At 42.5% G+C, this 15,680-nt stretch overlaps 1 protein-coding gene across 3 annotated transcripts in view; it reads left to right on the top strand.

The window, feature by feature from the left end:
• The window catches only part of MAP3K13 (mitogen-activated protein kinase kinase kinase 13), an 85,045-nt gene that overhangs the window by 10,222 nt on the left and 59,143 nt on the right, over nucleotides 1-15,680 (top strand). For all 3 annotated transcript variants that reach the window (XM_089509427.1, XM_089509426.1, XM_089509431.1), the window contains one exon: nucleotides 14,400-14,539. The gene's annotated coding sequence lies outside the window, so the exon portion shown is untranslated. The remainder of the gene's footprint in view (nucleotides 1-14,399; nucleotides 14,540-15,680) is intronic.

Here is a 15,680-nt window from a genome sequence, read left to right as displayed (position 1 = left end):
CAAAATGGGACTCAAGGCGATTCAAGGTGATCTAGGATCAGCGGAAAACTGGTATATAATGTGGGGAGAGAGGGTGGAATGCTTGGTTTCCGAACCGTGTTGTGAATGAAAGTTATACATGAAAGATTGCTTAATTATCGATGCTACTGAACAGAAAACTGAATTTTGCAAAAATGATGGGAAACCATGTGCTTGGAATGGATGCTAAAGTATTTTATTCTGTAAGGAGGCTCTCTGAGCACCAGAAATCTTAATATGGAGTTGGCTTCTCACGATTTTATTTGTCCCAATTAAGTCAAGAACTGTCACAGCTGTCAGGAGTGTCACTACATGTGGGTGTTGTCAGGCTCTATATTACAGCAAAACATTTGCTGAAACTTTGGTGATGGGGAAATATATAAAAATAACTGCTGAACATTAACTTTTATGGATTATCTAATATCTTCAATGACCTACCACCTTTTGCTTGAAGCTATTTCTAGTGTGTTGCCAGTGTCTGTTGCATCAGAGTCCCATTCAGAAAGAAGATGAAATTATAGCTGAAAGTCTTCCACGGTCTTCATTTTCTTCTAGAATTGCCAGGTTCAGTATTTCACAAACTAATATGCCTTTAACAACTGCATAGAAGGTGGAGTTCTATACTACCTTTAGGCAAGTATAGCTCTAACTGCCACAGTGTACTCTGGTTCATAGTTACATAAAAGGGTTATATAAACAGGGATTTATTAAAAAGATAAAAAAAAAAGTTACAGAATGAAGCACCAGTCAAAATGCAGAGTTATGTAGGCATCTTCAATAATATCACAATTAGGTTTATTATATAGTGAAAGTGAAAGGGTATTTTTGCCTCAAGTAGCTATATACATTAGAGAATCTTGCCAAAAGTGCTTCTCTCATTGTAGTTTTGTTATGGAGAAGATACAAATACTAAATCTAAAGCTAGTCTTGAGAGGTTTCAATAATTTTTGATGCCATAGATGAGAAAAGAAAAAGATCTTTCCCTCTGGTCGTAAGAAAGGAAGAAAAGAAATCTTTTAAGCCTGGATACCAGTCCTTCCAATCTTACAGATCACAAGCATAGACTGCAATAATATAGAGCTTGCAAACCTCTTTGGATGGTGCTCAGTCCTAGCAGGAACCCTAATCTTATTTATTTATTTATTTATTTATTTATTTAGCAGGGAGGGGAGGAAGATATTTCTAATTCTGTCCAGAATAAAAAGCGATCACAGACAGGAACTGTTTTGGTGAGTATGGTCAGATGTTAATGGAGGTAGGGTTTCTACACTTTGCTCACTGTTGGCTGTGAATATTCTCAGATGCCTGGGTTCTGAGTAGAGTTTTTGGAGGGTTACACTATAGATTTTTCCAGGATTTCTCCAGATCACTTCATTCAATGTTACAAGTCAAATTGTCTCATTATGTAATGTTTTTTACTGCAAGCAATACAACACTTATTTTAAATCAGAGCCATTGAGACAGTGACATCTGGTCAAATGTTTTCAGGAGTTTATTTCTTCCTGATCCTAGTTCCCAAGAAAAATGGGGATTGGTGAGTGAAGCTAGATTTTAAAGGGTTGAATTTATTCATAAAGAGACAAAAAGTCCATATGGAAATGTTTCACATCATTCTGGACAGCATTCTGCTCAGGAGCTGACTGACATCTTTTGACTAAACAGAAGGCTATTTATTCCACTCACCACAGGTTTTCAGGTTTTCCTATCAGAGTTTCTTTTTTCAATACAGAGTGCCCCTTTTTGAATTGCCATCTGCCACTTGTGCAATACTGCAACATCTAGGAGCATGGACCAGCGTATTGCAAGATGGAGTCTTTCTTCCTCAGTATTTCTCTTTTAAGTTACAGCTTAACATTGTAAAATATGATGAAGTCACCTCAGACCATGTCAGTGTTTTTGACCAAGTTGCTTGGGTTCATTGTAGCATGCATTGACTGGAATGCTTGGGCATGGGCTTTTCTGAGAACCTTGCAATGTTTCTTGAGTACAGTGTTATGGAACAGAGGCACCTGTTGGTATCTGTCTTCCTCTTGGTCAGGAGTTCCCTATGATGGTGGTTAGATGCAAGTTTACTCCAGGGCAAGCCTATATGGAATCCTGTGGTGTAGCATTAGTGACAGGGGTATTAGATTCAGTCCAAAAAGAAACCTGTGTCAGTTGTTTGGAGCTGTGGGCAGTTTATGTATTTATTTATTTTTTATTTATTTAGAGTATTTATAACCTGCACTTCAGCCACAAAGGCTCTCAGAGTGGCTTACAGATTGCTAATTTGACAGTTCCCTGCCTTCAGGCTTGCAGTCTGACATGCAGACATGACACAAAAGAAAAATGGAATGGCAATGAGGAAGGTTGGAACTCAAACAGTTCCTTCCTCAGATTCAGCAAGGTGTGTCTTGATATGTACAGGCAACATGTTTGTAACTTCCCATATGAATTTTTGGGAAGGGGTTTCTGTCTTGCTCCCTCATGAAGGAAGCAAATCTTTAAATAACTTGGATAGAAGTAATTAAATTCAGGAAGAATATATTAAGAGCCTGTTCAGTTTCAGGGTAGTTTGGTTGAGCAGACAGTATCTGCACCAAGGAAAATCAAGTTTAAACTTTCTTGTGTTTCATAGATTTGTTCAGATCTTTGAAAATCCAGTAGTAGATGTTCACAGAAAAATTGCATATTGCTGAACTGTGTGTCCCAGTTTTGGACACTGGAAACATGGTAATTTAATACCTAGATCATAAACAGGTTGAGAGAACGTGTTATATATTTCTTCTGATTTCCCTGCTAGTGAGGGTCCCTGTTGGTGACAGAAAAAGCAGAGGTGATCTTCATGTCCCCTTGGTGGTCTTTGTGAGCATGATTCTCTGACCTGGTGAGTGGCAACTCATATCATTTGGAGCATTCCGTTGGGCCAGACGTATTAAGTCTTAAATGATTCTTGTATCCACAGCCAGGTTTACGGCTACATGTCCAAAGGTTTGTTTTATTTAATTTATGTCAAAAAGACTCCCAGAGTAGCCTACAAATTGTTAGTCTGACATTCCCTGCACTCAGGTTTACAATCTAAAAAGGCATGAAACACAAGGAAAAGGGGATGGCAGTGGGGGAGAAGATTAAGATCAGCAAATGCTGGCTGCTGTTTTCTCCCTCAGGCCAGAGCAATGGCAATTGGTATGGAGGGAGCGCCATTCATCAGCCATTGGAATCAAGGGACAATGGTGCTGCACCTGGCTGCAGTGCTCTCCCTTAGAGGCCAAAGTAATGAAGCCTGAGGGTCTCTACAGACCACCCCAAAGGGGTGGCCTGCAACAGCCCCTTTTTGCACTGGATCAGGGCTCCAGCATCCTCATGCCAAGGCCCTGATCTGGCCTTCCAAGAGCGCAAAAAGGAGCCGCAAAAAGCGCCCTCAAAAGGGCACCATAGGGCCCTCGAAAGGGCACCATAGCCAGCGTGGCACGGCTATATGGCACCCCTTTGGTGCTGCATCATCTGGATGCAGCGCCAGAGGTGCACCATGATGCCATACACCGTCTGGAGCGGCGAGCGGCATCAGAATGCCCTGGAGGGCTAGAGTTTGGTGTGCTTCATCAGGATGCTGTGCCCCAACTCTGCCCCCAGGCCGCCCTTTCAGGCTGGTCTGTAAAGGCCCTGAGTGGGAAAAAATGAGGGTTATGTATAATAGTCTGATCAGTCCAATCCAGCTTTATGGTGTGACTTGAAGGTTTTTTTTTTGTAAATAGTGCAAATGGGAGCAGTGTTATCCTACACTCCCTCCACCAATGCCCCTGGAAAGCCAGCTTGGTGTAGTGGTTTGAGCATTGGACTATAACTTTGGAGACAATTTGATACCTCACTCAGCCTTGGAAACCCACTGGGTTACCTTCTGCAAGTCACTCTCTCATCCACAGAGGAAGACAAAGGCAAACCCCCTCTGAACAACTCTTGCCAAGAAAGTTGAGTAATAAGTCAGAAGTCAGAAACCCCACAACAGTGAGAATAGCATAAATACCTACTAACAAATGAGAAAGGGAATCTGTCTCCATCATAGCTCCAAGGCTGAAAAACCCAGATACCTGAAACTTGTGTGCATACTAAGAGGTGCCTAAAATTACCAACCTCAGGTTTATTTGGTTTGTACAATGCATTGATTGTAATCAGTTTAAACATCTGTACCTTACAATGCCATCTTTACTTAATAGATGCAAGATTTCTTTAACTAGTACATAACTGTTATTAAGGACAATGGCTCTTTTTATAACAAGCCATTCTATAGAAAGCCAGTTTGCCAGGAGTGACCAGAAAAAGCCGCCATGAGCACAGGTGAAACCCTAGAGCAGTAAGTCACAAGACAAGAAAGGAATGGTTGGAAACAGTGCATCAAGAGCTGTTGGGATTTCAGACTTGCAAGATGAAAAGCAAACAGAACAGCAACAACAGTATCCAGAGCATCTTGGGTGGGAAGGATGGGTGAAGGGAGAGAAAGATTTCCTGGGTTGTTTGGGTGAGTAGGAAGGAAAAAAAGAGAACTCATGTGCAGGGAGGGAAAGGGCACCAGTAAGAGTTTTAGAGCATTGTAATGCTTGGTTTTTCTGCCTGTTGGCAGTATTCTTGGAAATATATGTCACTAAAAATTTGCATATTTATAAATAGGCTAAGATGTTGGATAAACTGAAATGGAATTAGAAAAGTGAAACATAATTTGAATGCTGCGGAAGCATAAGTATTGACTTTTTTACAATGAGATTCACTACCTGGAACTGGATAATAGCTAGACATTAAAATTATTAACATAATAATAAAAATATTATTAGTGTGAGGAACTATTAGCATACTCTCTGACACTTGGAGGGATCACTGAAAAGGAAACTGAAGTGGTTAACTATAATTTCTACCAGTTATCCAGGTCAGAGTAAGACTTGATCCTCTCTGGGAACTCTTGATAGCTAGACCTCAGATTTGAGACCCTTGGTCAGATTATTTATTCGTTTATTATTCATTAATTCAGTAGCCCATCTCTTCCATTAACACTTTTATTCTTTGCAACTTGGATTTAAACTTTTAAAAAGTTCTAAGTGGGATTAAGCTGTACATGCCCTATAGGCTCTGTGTGTTTAATAAATGTGTCATGAAGGATAATCGTTCTACACTATATAGTCATGGTGGAACCAGAGTTCAGCTCTTTAGTCCTGACTGTTAATTAATAGAAGTGTCATAAAGAAGTCACCTTGTTGTGACTGATGTCTAGGCTATGGGCTCTGTTTGTAATAATGGGAGTTGAAAGACTGCAATATAAATCTTTAGAAGGTAGAAAAGAATAATGAAAGGAAAGACAGAAATTCACCAAACATCCATACACAAGGAAGCAAAATATAGTATATAGATTCCATGGGTTTCCTTGTGTTTTTTGATTTCTCTTGTAAGTGTGCTGAACTCAACCTTTGAATACTTAGAGATAAGTCATTATCAACCAGCAGCTGTAATAACAAACCCTCCCACCTTGCTGAGATGGACAGAAACTTCCCAAAGCTTCTGAGGTCAGAATAAATGTGTACAAATGTTATACAAGTCAGCCTTGATGGGGGCAAAGTTTATTCATTGTAGAGATCCATTGCAACATAACATTTTGAACTGTCTTATGTTTCTGGCAGTGTACAGTGAGTATTTTTTTTAATAAGAATACTTAGTTTTTAACTCTGTAGTCAGTCTAGATTGATATGCAGGTTCAGACAGACTGATCTGATTTTGTTACTGTGAAGAGAGATGTATTTTCTAGTTGAAACCTCAGTAACTAGCAATGGGAGCTTCGTTTTTGAGCAGGAAGATGACATATTGGTAGTACCAGCTTTACATGTCTTGTTTTCTCGGTAAAGATTTTATAATCCTCTTGAATTTTGCTTTGTTTTACCAAACATACTGTATTATCATTTGTTAGCACTTATATTTAGTTACATAAGCCTAAGTTTTCTTCCTTGGTTCAAGCAGCAAAATATTACATATTAATGTATCCTAGTTCTGTATTTGCTATACCTTTTCACCTAGTACATATAAAACCTTTCATTTTGAGAAATGAAAATAATTTAAATGCCATGTAATTTTTTTTTCTCTTTTTAAGACTATTTTTTCACTTTACTATACATTTGTTGAGCATCTGGAAGCTTGGGTGAGCCATTCTTTTCCTCCATATGAACTGTTTTGGTTTGAGTTCACTAAAACTCAAACTTGAGTTTGTTTCCTTTAAAACTAGGTAGATTGAAACATTTTACCAGTTACACTTTTCTGGGTATACATGTAAGGGATCTTTTAAACTTGGAGGTATTGCATCTTAGGATGGAACCAAGAGCAAACATCTACACAGAGCTATCTAAAGGAAAATTTTACTGAACACATTTAAAACATATACAATGAATACATAGTGTAACAGTAGTTATTACAGTAGAGCTTCATAAATGGCAGTAAGTCAGTGGGCGACACAGATAGCTAGCAAGTGTAACACAGTTACTTCAGAATGGGTAGTATTTGTTCAAAGGAAATAAACTCATGAGGCAAAGAGAACTCAAAGATCTAGGCTGTTACTGCAGTGGCTATAGAAGTTTGGATTATGATTGCAAGAGGTGACAAGTTTTGAGGCTAAGCCATCTAAAATTCACATTGGCTATGGTGGGGATGAGGAAGGGACAAAGTGATGGGTTCAGAAATAGTGGATGGAGCTGCTGAATGTCTTTTCCTAAACAACAGACACAGAAGAAAAGGCAGGAAAAAAGGTTCAGGTGCTGGTACTGCACAGAGAAAATCCTCCCTGAAAAATAAATTAAAGGGGGATAACGATTACCCTGTCTTAAGAGGGGACTGTTGTAATTCTGGTTGGAGCAATGAAAAAGAAAAGAAAGTCAGAACAAATTAACCAAGGTCCTTGGGGTCAGAACTTTAGGGGAGAAAAAAAACTAACAAGACTTTCTGGATAACAACCTGGATTCCAGTTGTTTGAAAGCTTAGAGTTTCCTGCTTCAGTGGATTAATCTTAAAAGAGAACTCATGTTCCAGGAGGGAAGAAACCCATGACAGTGAAGGAGGTAGGAAGCAGACCCTGATCTGTGACAACATTAGCTTTGTTGTACAGGTATTTTATATGATTTTGAGGTAGAGGAAAAATGCTAAAGGTCTCTGTCAAGCTTTCACACCCCAAAATGTTATCCTGCTTAAAGATCCTGCACTGTTTTGCCAGTGCAGTTTTAGGTACAAATGAATGGCTCAGAGTCACTGAACTAAGATGGGAAAAATCATGGTTGTATTGTAACAAAAGAGTTGAGCTGATAGTCCTGCCCCAAAGGTAATTATCCTATCAGCGTGATTTCAATAAAAGGCAAAGTCACCCTTGGGATTCGTGTAAAGTAAAGGTAAAGGTTTCCCCTTTGACAAGGTTGTCATGCCATGTCTGACTGTAGGGGGTGGTGCTCATCTCCATTACTAAGCTGAAGAGCCTGCGTTGTCAAAGACAACTCTGTGATCATGTGGCCAGCATGACTGCACAGAATGCTATTATCTTCCTTCTGAAGTGGTACCTATTTATCTCCCTGCACTTTTACATGCTTTTGAACTACAGTCGGCCCTTGCCTTACGCAGGGGATCCGTTCCGCCCCCCCCCCCCATAAGGCGAATTCCACCTATGTTCAAGCCCCATTATAAACAATGGGGCTCGTGCGCGGCGGTGCATGGGGCGCCACGGGCCTGCGCGCCCATTCATTTGAATGGGACGTGCCGCCCCTTGCGCCCCGCGAGCTCCCCGTGGCTTGAGCACGTACGTTCAAGACCTCGTAAAGTGCACCCGCGTATAACATGGGCACACTGTACTAGGTTGGCAAAAGCTGGGACTAGTGATGGGAGCTCATTCTGTCACGCAGCACTTGGGCCTTGAACTGCCAACCTGCCAGTTTTACAATCATCATAGTCAGAGTTTTAATCACTGAGCCATTGCTTTCCGTGGGATTGGCATATTCCATCAGAATTCCATCCCAATTTGGCTGTCTTTGATACCAATGCCTTGCCCCCACCTTCGGTATTAACAACACTGACTGCTGCTTTTTCTGACTTACCTGCTGTTTCCCCACATGCTACAGCTATATCATTAGTAAGGGAGTCAATGCCGACTGCCTCTTCTTCTTACCAGACCAAAACTTGGAAGCTTTCCTACTCAGAATTGAGACACAAGCAGCCACATTTGCCTGAAGCCCCAGTGTCACAGGAGCAACACTCAAGGAGAAAAAGAAAAAAGATGAGGCATAAACAATAGTCAGAACTACTATCAATACCCTCAGGCTCCATACCAATGGCACCAGCACAGATATCTCAGGGTTCTGAACCAATGCTAGAGGTTGATCCTATGCTATTAGGGCTTGAGAGCATGGACCCTACTTCAGTACTGAATGTACACGCAATATAGCACGAAATAGAAGCATCTAGGGAGCAATGTGTGCCGACGTCTCCTTGTTTTGCTACAGTATAAATGACTGCCACTCCATCCTACTGTGCTTCAAGGCTGTTACCACCATCCCTAGTATATTAGAGATCACTGTTCCATAAGGAACATTCATAGGCCTCATCATGTCTACCCTACCACAACTGTCGATACAGGGAGGATTCACCATATCGGTTTCATATATGGATAGATATCGATAGGAACATCTCTATTGTTCAGATTCCCTGTCATAGAGGGATTGGTACCATGTATATGATCCTAATTACTACTCTTCCAGACCTTCACACTCTTACTATCATAGGTGGTTTCAGTCTCCGTATAATCCTTATGCACCCAGGCACCACTCACCATCACTTCTGTTGTCTCTGCATGGGTGACCATCTCTGGTACCAAGGTGGCATCCTTCCTCTCAACCAGTGAGAAAAACTACAACTATATCAACAGCTCCACCTACTCAACTTCTGGTTATTATTCCTGGCTTGACAAATCAGATCACGTTGACTATTCATACCACACCGATTTGTACTGTTACCCTGTCTCTCAGTGGTTGCTGCTGCTGTAGTCATCCCAGCTACAACCTTGTCTGCCTTTTTATCTTTCACGGTTGTTCTAGTTGCTACCATGCCAGCACCAATGTTGCTGTTCAACTGCAGCCGAGGGAAGTGATGCCAGAGTTGTCCAATACCAAGTATGACTCAGAATCTATCTTGTGAATCGCCCTCTCCTTTGACATCTTCTCCTTCGATGACAGTTGAGGACACTACGCCCATCACCATCTGAAGATGTGAAGCTACTTGCTGATAATAGTCTTGGGAATGGCAAAAGCTATTGGATTGGATGTAATTGCTCTTCCACTGCCAGTATTGAATCTTCTCTTTCACTTGGTTGACATTCAGACACCTATGCTGGCAAGCATCACATAGCTGCCAGTTGTGCTGGAACTTATTAAAGAGACCTGGAGTAAACCAGTCTCTGACTCCAGCCTCTCAATATAACATCATTACCGAACCTAACAAGAGAATGCTGATATCCCCTTCACTCACCCTATGCCCAATTCTATTGTTGTGGAGGCCTCAGATGTGACTGAGGCCTCAGATGTGGACTGGATATTTTCAGGGGGAGGTTTGAAATACCAGCAGCCCTCAACATCAGAGTTTGTAATATGCAGGTATGCATGTCAGTCTATCAGCGCTTCCTCTGTCAGAAGATGATGCCATGTATCTCCGACCTAATAGAAGAGCAGAAGAATGCAGCTCTTCAGTTCCAGCAAAAGACACACACCCTAGCAGCACAGCAGTTTCAGTCTGCTTGTCACTCTGCTGATTGTGCTGCTGAGGTCAGGAGCAGTATCTCTGACATGTCTGGTTTTGTTTTGCTGTGTTGATGGTGGACACACGACCACACATTGCAAACTTACCATTTGATGATGAAGTCCTCTTCAGTTTGACCATATGAGACAATAGAGCATCTTTCCAAGGGTAGTGTAAGATGGAGTTTGGTCAGCTGCAACGATATCAGCTAGTCTTCTCTTCCTGGAGATGACCATCTTTGTCATTTTCCTCTAGATCAGAGTCTCCATCTTGGCCATCTTGAACCTTGTCTTAGCCGTTCTCTTCCCATTGCCACTCTTCCTGGCAGTAGCGCTTCTCATTTTCCTCTAAGAAAGCCATTGGGTCTTTGAAGTCTAGGTTTTGACCCGATCCACAGAATGTCACCAAGCACCAGTTTTCCAGTCCTTTTCCATCCTGGGCCCTGATATTATTGCACTACTTCCACACCTGGTGGAATATCACCACAAAATTTTTGTTCCTATCATATCACCTCTTCACATGGAAGAGTATATCTTCCATGTGATAAAGCACACACACTAATAATAATAATAATAAATCATTTATTTGTAGCCCGCTTTTCCTGGGTAGATCAAAACGGGTAACATGGTTGTATACAATATACAAATTGTAACAACAATCAATCAATACATCTATATAAAAACAATTAAAACAAGGTTGAAAAATACAAGCTAAAACTTACAGACTAGCTGACTCAAAAGTGCGTGTGCAGTGGGGAGATAACAGATGTTACAATGTCTGGGGAAAGGCTTGTTCGAAGAGGAAGGTTTTTAACCTCTTCCTAAATTGGTCAAGGGAGGTGACTGAGCGGAGCTCGCCGGGAAGAGAGTTCCAGAGCTGCGGGGCCGAGATAGAATACGCCCTCTGAGCAGTTGCAGCATATTTTGTGTCTGGAACCCTCAACAGTTGCTTCCTGGCTGATCTGAGAGCGCGGGGTGGATTGTACGGGGAGAGGCGGTCCTCCAAGTACCCTGGGCCCAAGCCATTTAGGGCTTTATAGGTTATAACCAACACCTTATATTGCACCCGGAAGCGAATAGGCAGCCAATGTAGATCTTTCAAGACAGGTGTTATGTGGCTGGTCCTGGAGGATCCAGTGACCAGTCTTGCTGCCATGTTCTGAACCAGTTGTAGCTTCCGAGTATGGTACAAGGGTTGCCCCATGTAGAGCGCATTACAGAAATCCAACTGAGAGGTCACCAGAGCATGTACCACCGTTTCAATGTCCCCCCCGCCCAGGTAGGGTCGCAGCTGGCGTATCAGCCGAAGCTGATAACAGGTGCTCCTGACCGTCACATCCACCTGAGATGTATGGTGGAGCGACAAGTCCAGAAGCACCCCCAGAATCTGAACGGAGTCCTTCAAGGGGAGTGTGACCCTGTTCAGGACAGGTGGACAAATATCCTTCCCCGGGCCCGGGGAACCTATCACGAGCACTTCCGTTTTCTCTGGATTCAAACTGAGTCTGTTTTCCCTCATCCAGCCCATTACCGACTCCAGACAGGCATTTAGAAGAGAGATGCCATCCTTGGTCACTGCATCAGTCGGAGACACAGAGAAACATATTTGGGTGTCATCAGCATACTGATAACACCTCGCCCCGTGTCTCCGGATGATCTCTCCCAGCGGTTTCATGTAAATGTTAAATAGCATGGGGGACAGAATAGCTCCTTGAGGGACACCAGATGTAAGCGCCCTCTTATCGGAGCACACGTCCCCCAGCTGAACCATCTGTTAAGGGACAGAGTGTATGCAGAGTGTACATCCATACAGGTTGGTACTAACCATACAGAGTTTTGGGGGCCTAATGACTGTAACAATGGTGGTGACTTACCTGCCTCACTTCAAGTTTGATCCTTTCAGCATTGGTTCCAGAAACACTTCAATCCTCTCTTGCATTTCCAAAGCAAGCAGTTGCTTCTGGCAACCTATGTACTTCATTCTCCCCTCTGGTGTACCAGTCTCTCAAACTTGTGATCTGGAATGCCATTTTGGCCTCCAGATCCATCCTGTGTGATGTAGTGTAGTATGTGAGCATGACTGTTCAAGGCCGTTGGACTCCAGAAGACTGTCATCTGCATGTCAGCGCTTCGGATCTTTGGGATGTCATCAAGGCTTTTTATGCTTTTGAGTGTCAGTTACTAGGCGGTGGTGTAGGTTACTTCTGACAATTCCACTGTAGTTTGCTGTATAAACAAACAAGGCACCACACATTCATCGATTCTCCTGGATCTCACTGTTACATTCTGGAACTGGTGCACCAGAAGATGCATTAACCTGTAAACATCCACCTGACAGAAAGAGACAACATATTGGCATATGCTCTCAGTCGGGTTTGCATTATCCAGCACAAGTGGTCCCTAACCGTTCAGGCTTTCAGACTCATAACCTGAACTTGGGGCACTCCTCATGGGGGCCTATTTCTAACCAAGTCCAGCAATAAATGTCCCTATTACTGTTCAAGAACAGGGATAGGGAAAGGATCATTAAGAGATGTGTTTCTTTGAAGGTACTCAGAAGGTGCCCTCCTGGGAAAAGTGGTGGCAAAGCTTGGCAGGGACAAGACCAATACTATCTTGATAACACCTTATTGGCCCAGGCAACCCTGGTTTGCAACTCTTCTGTCATGTCCAGGAATTGCCACATCCAGTTTCCACCATCTCCAGATTTTCTGTCTCACTCCCACAAATTTATTCTTTATCCAGACCTCAAGATGTTGACATTAATGATGTGGTGGGTGACCCCTTGACTTTGCCAAGATTAACAAAAGTTCTGGCAGCCTCTACCAGATGGTCTACCAAATGGTTGTTTGGTTATAAATGAAGAAGATTTTGTTCCTTTGCATCATCTAGATCGGAGCAGTATCTTCTCACTACAGCATTTATAGTCTTGCATGCCCTGTTACATCTGAACTTCTGTGAAAATGGACCTGAATTTTCTTCCTTAAGGGTTTACAACATCTTTACCCACCGATTAAAGTATATTTATCCATCAATTAAAGCTTCAACATTGTCTTAGTCAGTTTTGCTAGTGCTTTAACTAGATGACTAAGTCTTTTGATTTTCTTGTACTGTGGATGAGTGGCTTTTCACTCTTAAGGTGGTCTTCCTAATGTTGGTTACATATGCAAGACAGGTGAACTTACAGCACTTTGATATAAAGAACCTGTTGTCTCTTTCCATTATGATAAGGCCATTATTCATCCTGATATTTCTTTCCTGCCAAAGTAGTTTCTCAGTTCCATCTGAGTCAAGTTATCATGCTACTTACCATCTGTGTGCAGCTGTCATCACCATTAGAGAAGTTACATCACACTTTGAGATGTTTGTTGGGCTTTGGCATACCATGTTAAGTATACCTCTGCCTTCTGATCTACAAATAGATGACATGTATTTTATGGTGGTCCAAAATGTGGGCAATTGTCTGCCCAGAAGCTCTAAGAGCGGGTGATAGAGACCATATTCTTATGAACTTTCCAAATAACCTATACCTATTAGTCCCAGAGCTCACTCTGTGAGAGCAATGGTGTCCTTGACAGCTGTCATCCAGGGTGTGTCTCTCTCAAATTGCTGGAGCTGGTCACATCCATCCACATTCATACATCATTACAGACTGGATAGCAGGGCATTCAGTGTGTTGTTCTTTCAAGATTCTTCAGTGATCTGATCCCCCATCTTTTGGTGAACTTTACAGTCACCCATTTGTAAGAGGCACAGAGACCACGAAGAAGAACTAACAGGTTGCTTACCTGTAACTGTGGTTCTTCAGATGGTTTTCCGTGCTGTCACACAAACCTGTCCTACCTCCCCATTTTCAGGTCCCTGTAAATTTCACAGTGGATATGGTTGCATCCACACTGCAGAAATAATCCAGGTTGACTAACTGCTATGGTTCAGTGATACGGAGTTCTGGGAATTGTAGTTGTGGCACCAGAGCGCTCTGACAGAGAAGGCTAAATGTCTCACAAAACTCAAATTCTCAGAATTCCATATCATTGAACCATGGCAGTTAAAGAGGTGTCAACGTGGATTATTTCTGCACTGCGGATGCAGCCTTGGAAACTGAGGGAACAGTAGCTTGGTGAGCTATGACATGCATGGTTGTTAAGGAGAGGGTGGGGTACCTGCCAAGCTATTCAGCTCTAGAATAGTCCAAATGAGGTCTCTGATCAAGTGCAAAACTCATTTATGTAAGGGCACAGATGACCACAGTTACAGGTAAGCAACCTGTTCTTCCTTATCCTACTTTGCATCTTTGTATTCTTTTTTCTTTTCTTTTTCTTATGATCTTTTTGTCTTTTTCCTTTAAGCTACTTTAATAATTTTTCTTTTTTTCCTAGGAAATCCTGAAATTATGATCGGAATTACTAAGATTTTGTCCCCTTAATATTTATTTCATTGCATTTTTCTTTGTTTTTGAATTTACTAAATAAGTGAAAGAAAATTCATATAAATTAAAGTGATGATGAGATAAAATTATCCTATTAAAATTAAATATTTGATAAAAGAATTGTTCTTGGGGCTGTAAAAAAATCTCATTAGACTTTTTCTTTGGCTGTTTTTCAGATAGTGGAATCCAGTGCTGGAATGTCTTACTCATGCTCTTTTGAAGCTGCATGGAGTGTCAGTTTAGTTTATCTAACGTGACAAGCAAACCTATGGTTAAAGAGGACATGGCATACTACTATGCCTGGAACAATGATCAGGTATCAGAATGAATATTAGATTTGGAATGGAAATAATATTAATAGGTAGAAATAATGTCATTTGTTTCTCACTGCATACGATTTCCTTTCTCCAAGAGCTATGACTCCTATTTTCATATTTGAATTTCTAATTTTTTGTTTAGTTTTAAAAACCCTCTCTTTCTCCTGGTGCAGTTCCTCCTGCACCATATTTGAGCTTGTAGATTTTCACCTTTCCAGGGCCTGAGTTGACAAATGTTTCTGATCCCTTTGATTCGACAGAGGTTAATCTCTCAGTTCATAGCAAGCTAGAAGACTCTCAGAAGTGTTGAAAATATCACTGACCTCTTAGAAGTATGTTGAGATCACATTGCCAGGTCAATTGTGCCACCCTTTTCCTGAGTTCTAGAGAGTTCAGTAGAATTGTGAAGTAATTTTTCCCACACTGCTGGAGTTTGGAAACTAGATGAGAGAAAGGAACAAGATTTCCCACCAGATTATCAGGAATTGAGAGTTTGGCCCCACTCCCTTCCTTTGAGCTTTCTGCCTCAGACAAAAGAGTCTCTGAAGAGTGTGGCGGGTTATAGACCGCCCATTTGGGACCCGCCCCTTTCCCCAGAGTATCGGGGCTTCAGTGGCTACACCGGCAGCTGCTGAGGCCCCAATCCGCCACTTTTCGGGCTGCGGGGAAGCAGCAAAACGCCGCTTCCCCGCAGCCAGAAAAGGGGTGTCCTTGGGGCTTCAAGCCTCAAGGACACCCCGCGGTGGCGGGGAGGAGGAGAAAGGGGCCACTTTGCCCCTTTCTCCCTTGCTTCGCTGGGTGCAGCCGTCTGAAGGCTGCGCCCAGCGAAACAAAGCGGAGCCCTAGGCGCCCTGCTGTGGATTGAGGACGTCACGTCCGCACCGCCCCGTCTAGAGGCGGCGCGGCCGTGACATCCTCACGGCGGCGGCCATATGGAAGGGCCGCCGCCGTTTAGTGCGTGACGGGCACGCACTAGGGTTAGGGCGGTGTGGAAGCACCACCCTTTTGTAACCCTAGTGCGTGCTCGTCACGCACTAAAGTGCCGGTATGTAACTGGCCTTAGGGTCTATCTTTCCTCTCTAACACTAAGCAAGAGGGGCCCTTCCAAGTTTCTGTGAGGGCAGGGGAGGAATTTCTTGA

This window comes from Sceloporus occidentalis, unplaced genomic scaffold (assembly GCF_023333645.1).
Source record: "Sceloporus occidentalis isolate IW3139 unplaced genomic scaffold, rSceOcc1.0.p SCAF_2, whole genome shotgun sequence".
Lineage (NCBI taxonomy): Eukaryota > Metazoa > Chordata > Lepidosauria > Squamata > Phrynosomatidae > Sceloporus > Sceloporus occidentalis.
This window is presented reverse-complemented; position numbering and strand designations above follow the sequence as displayed.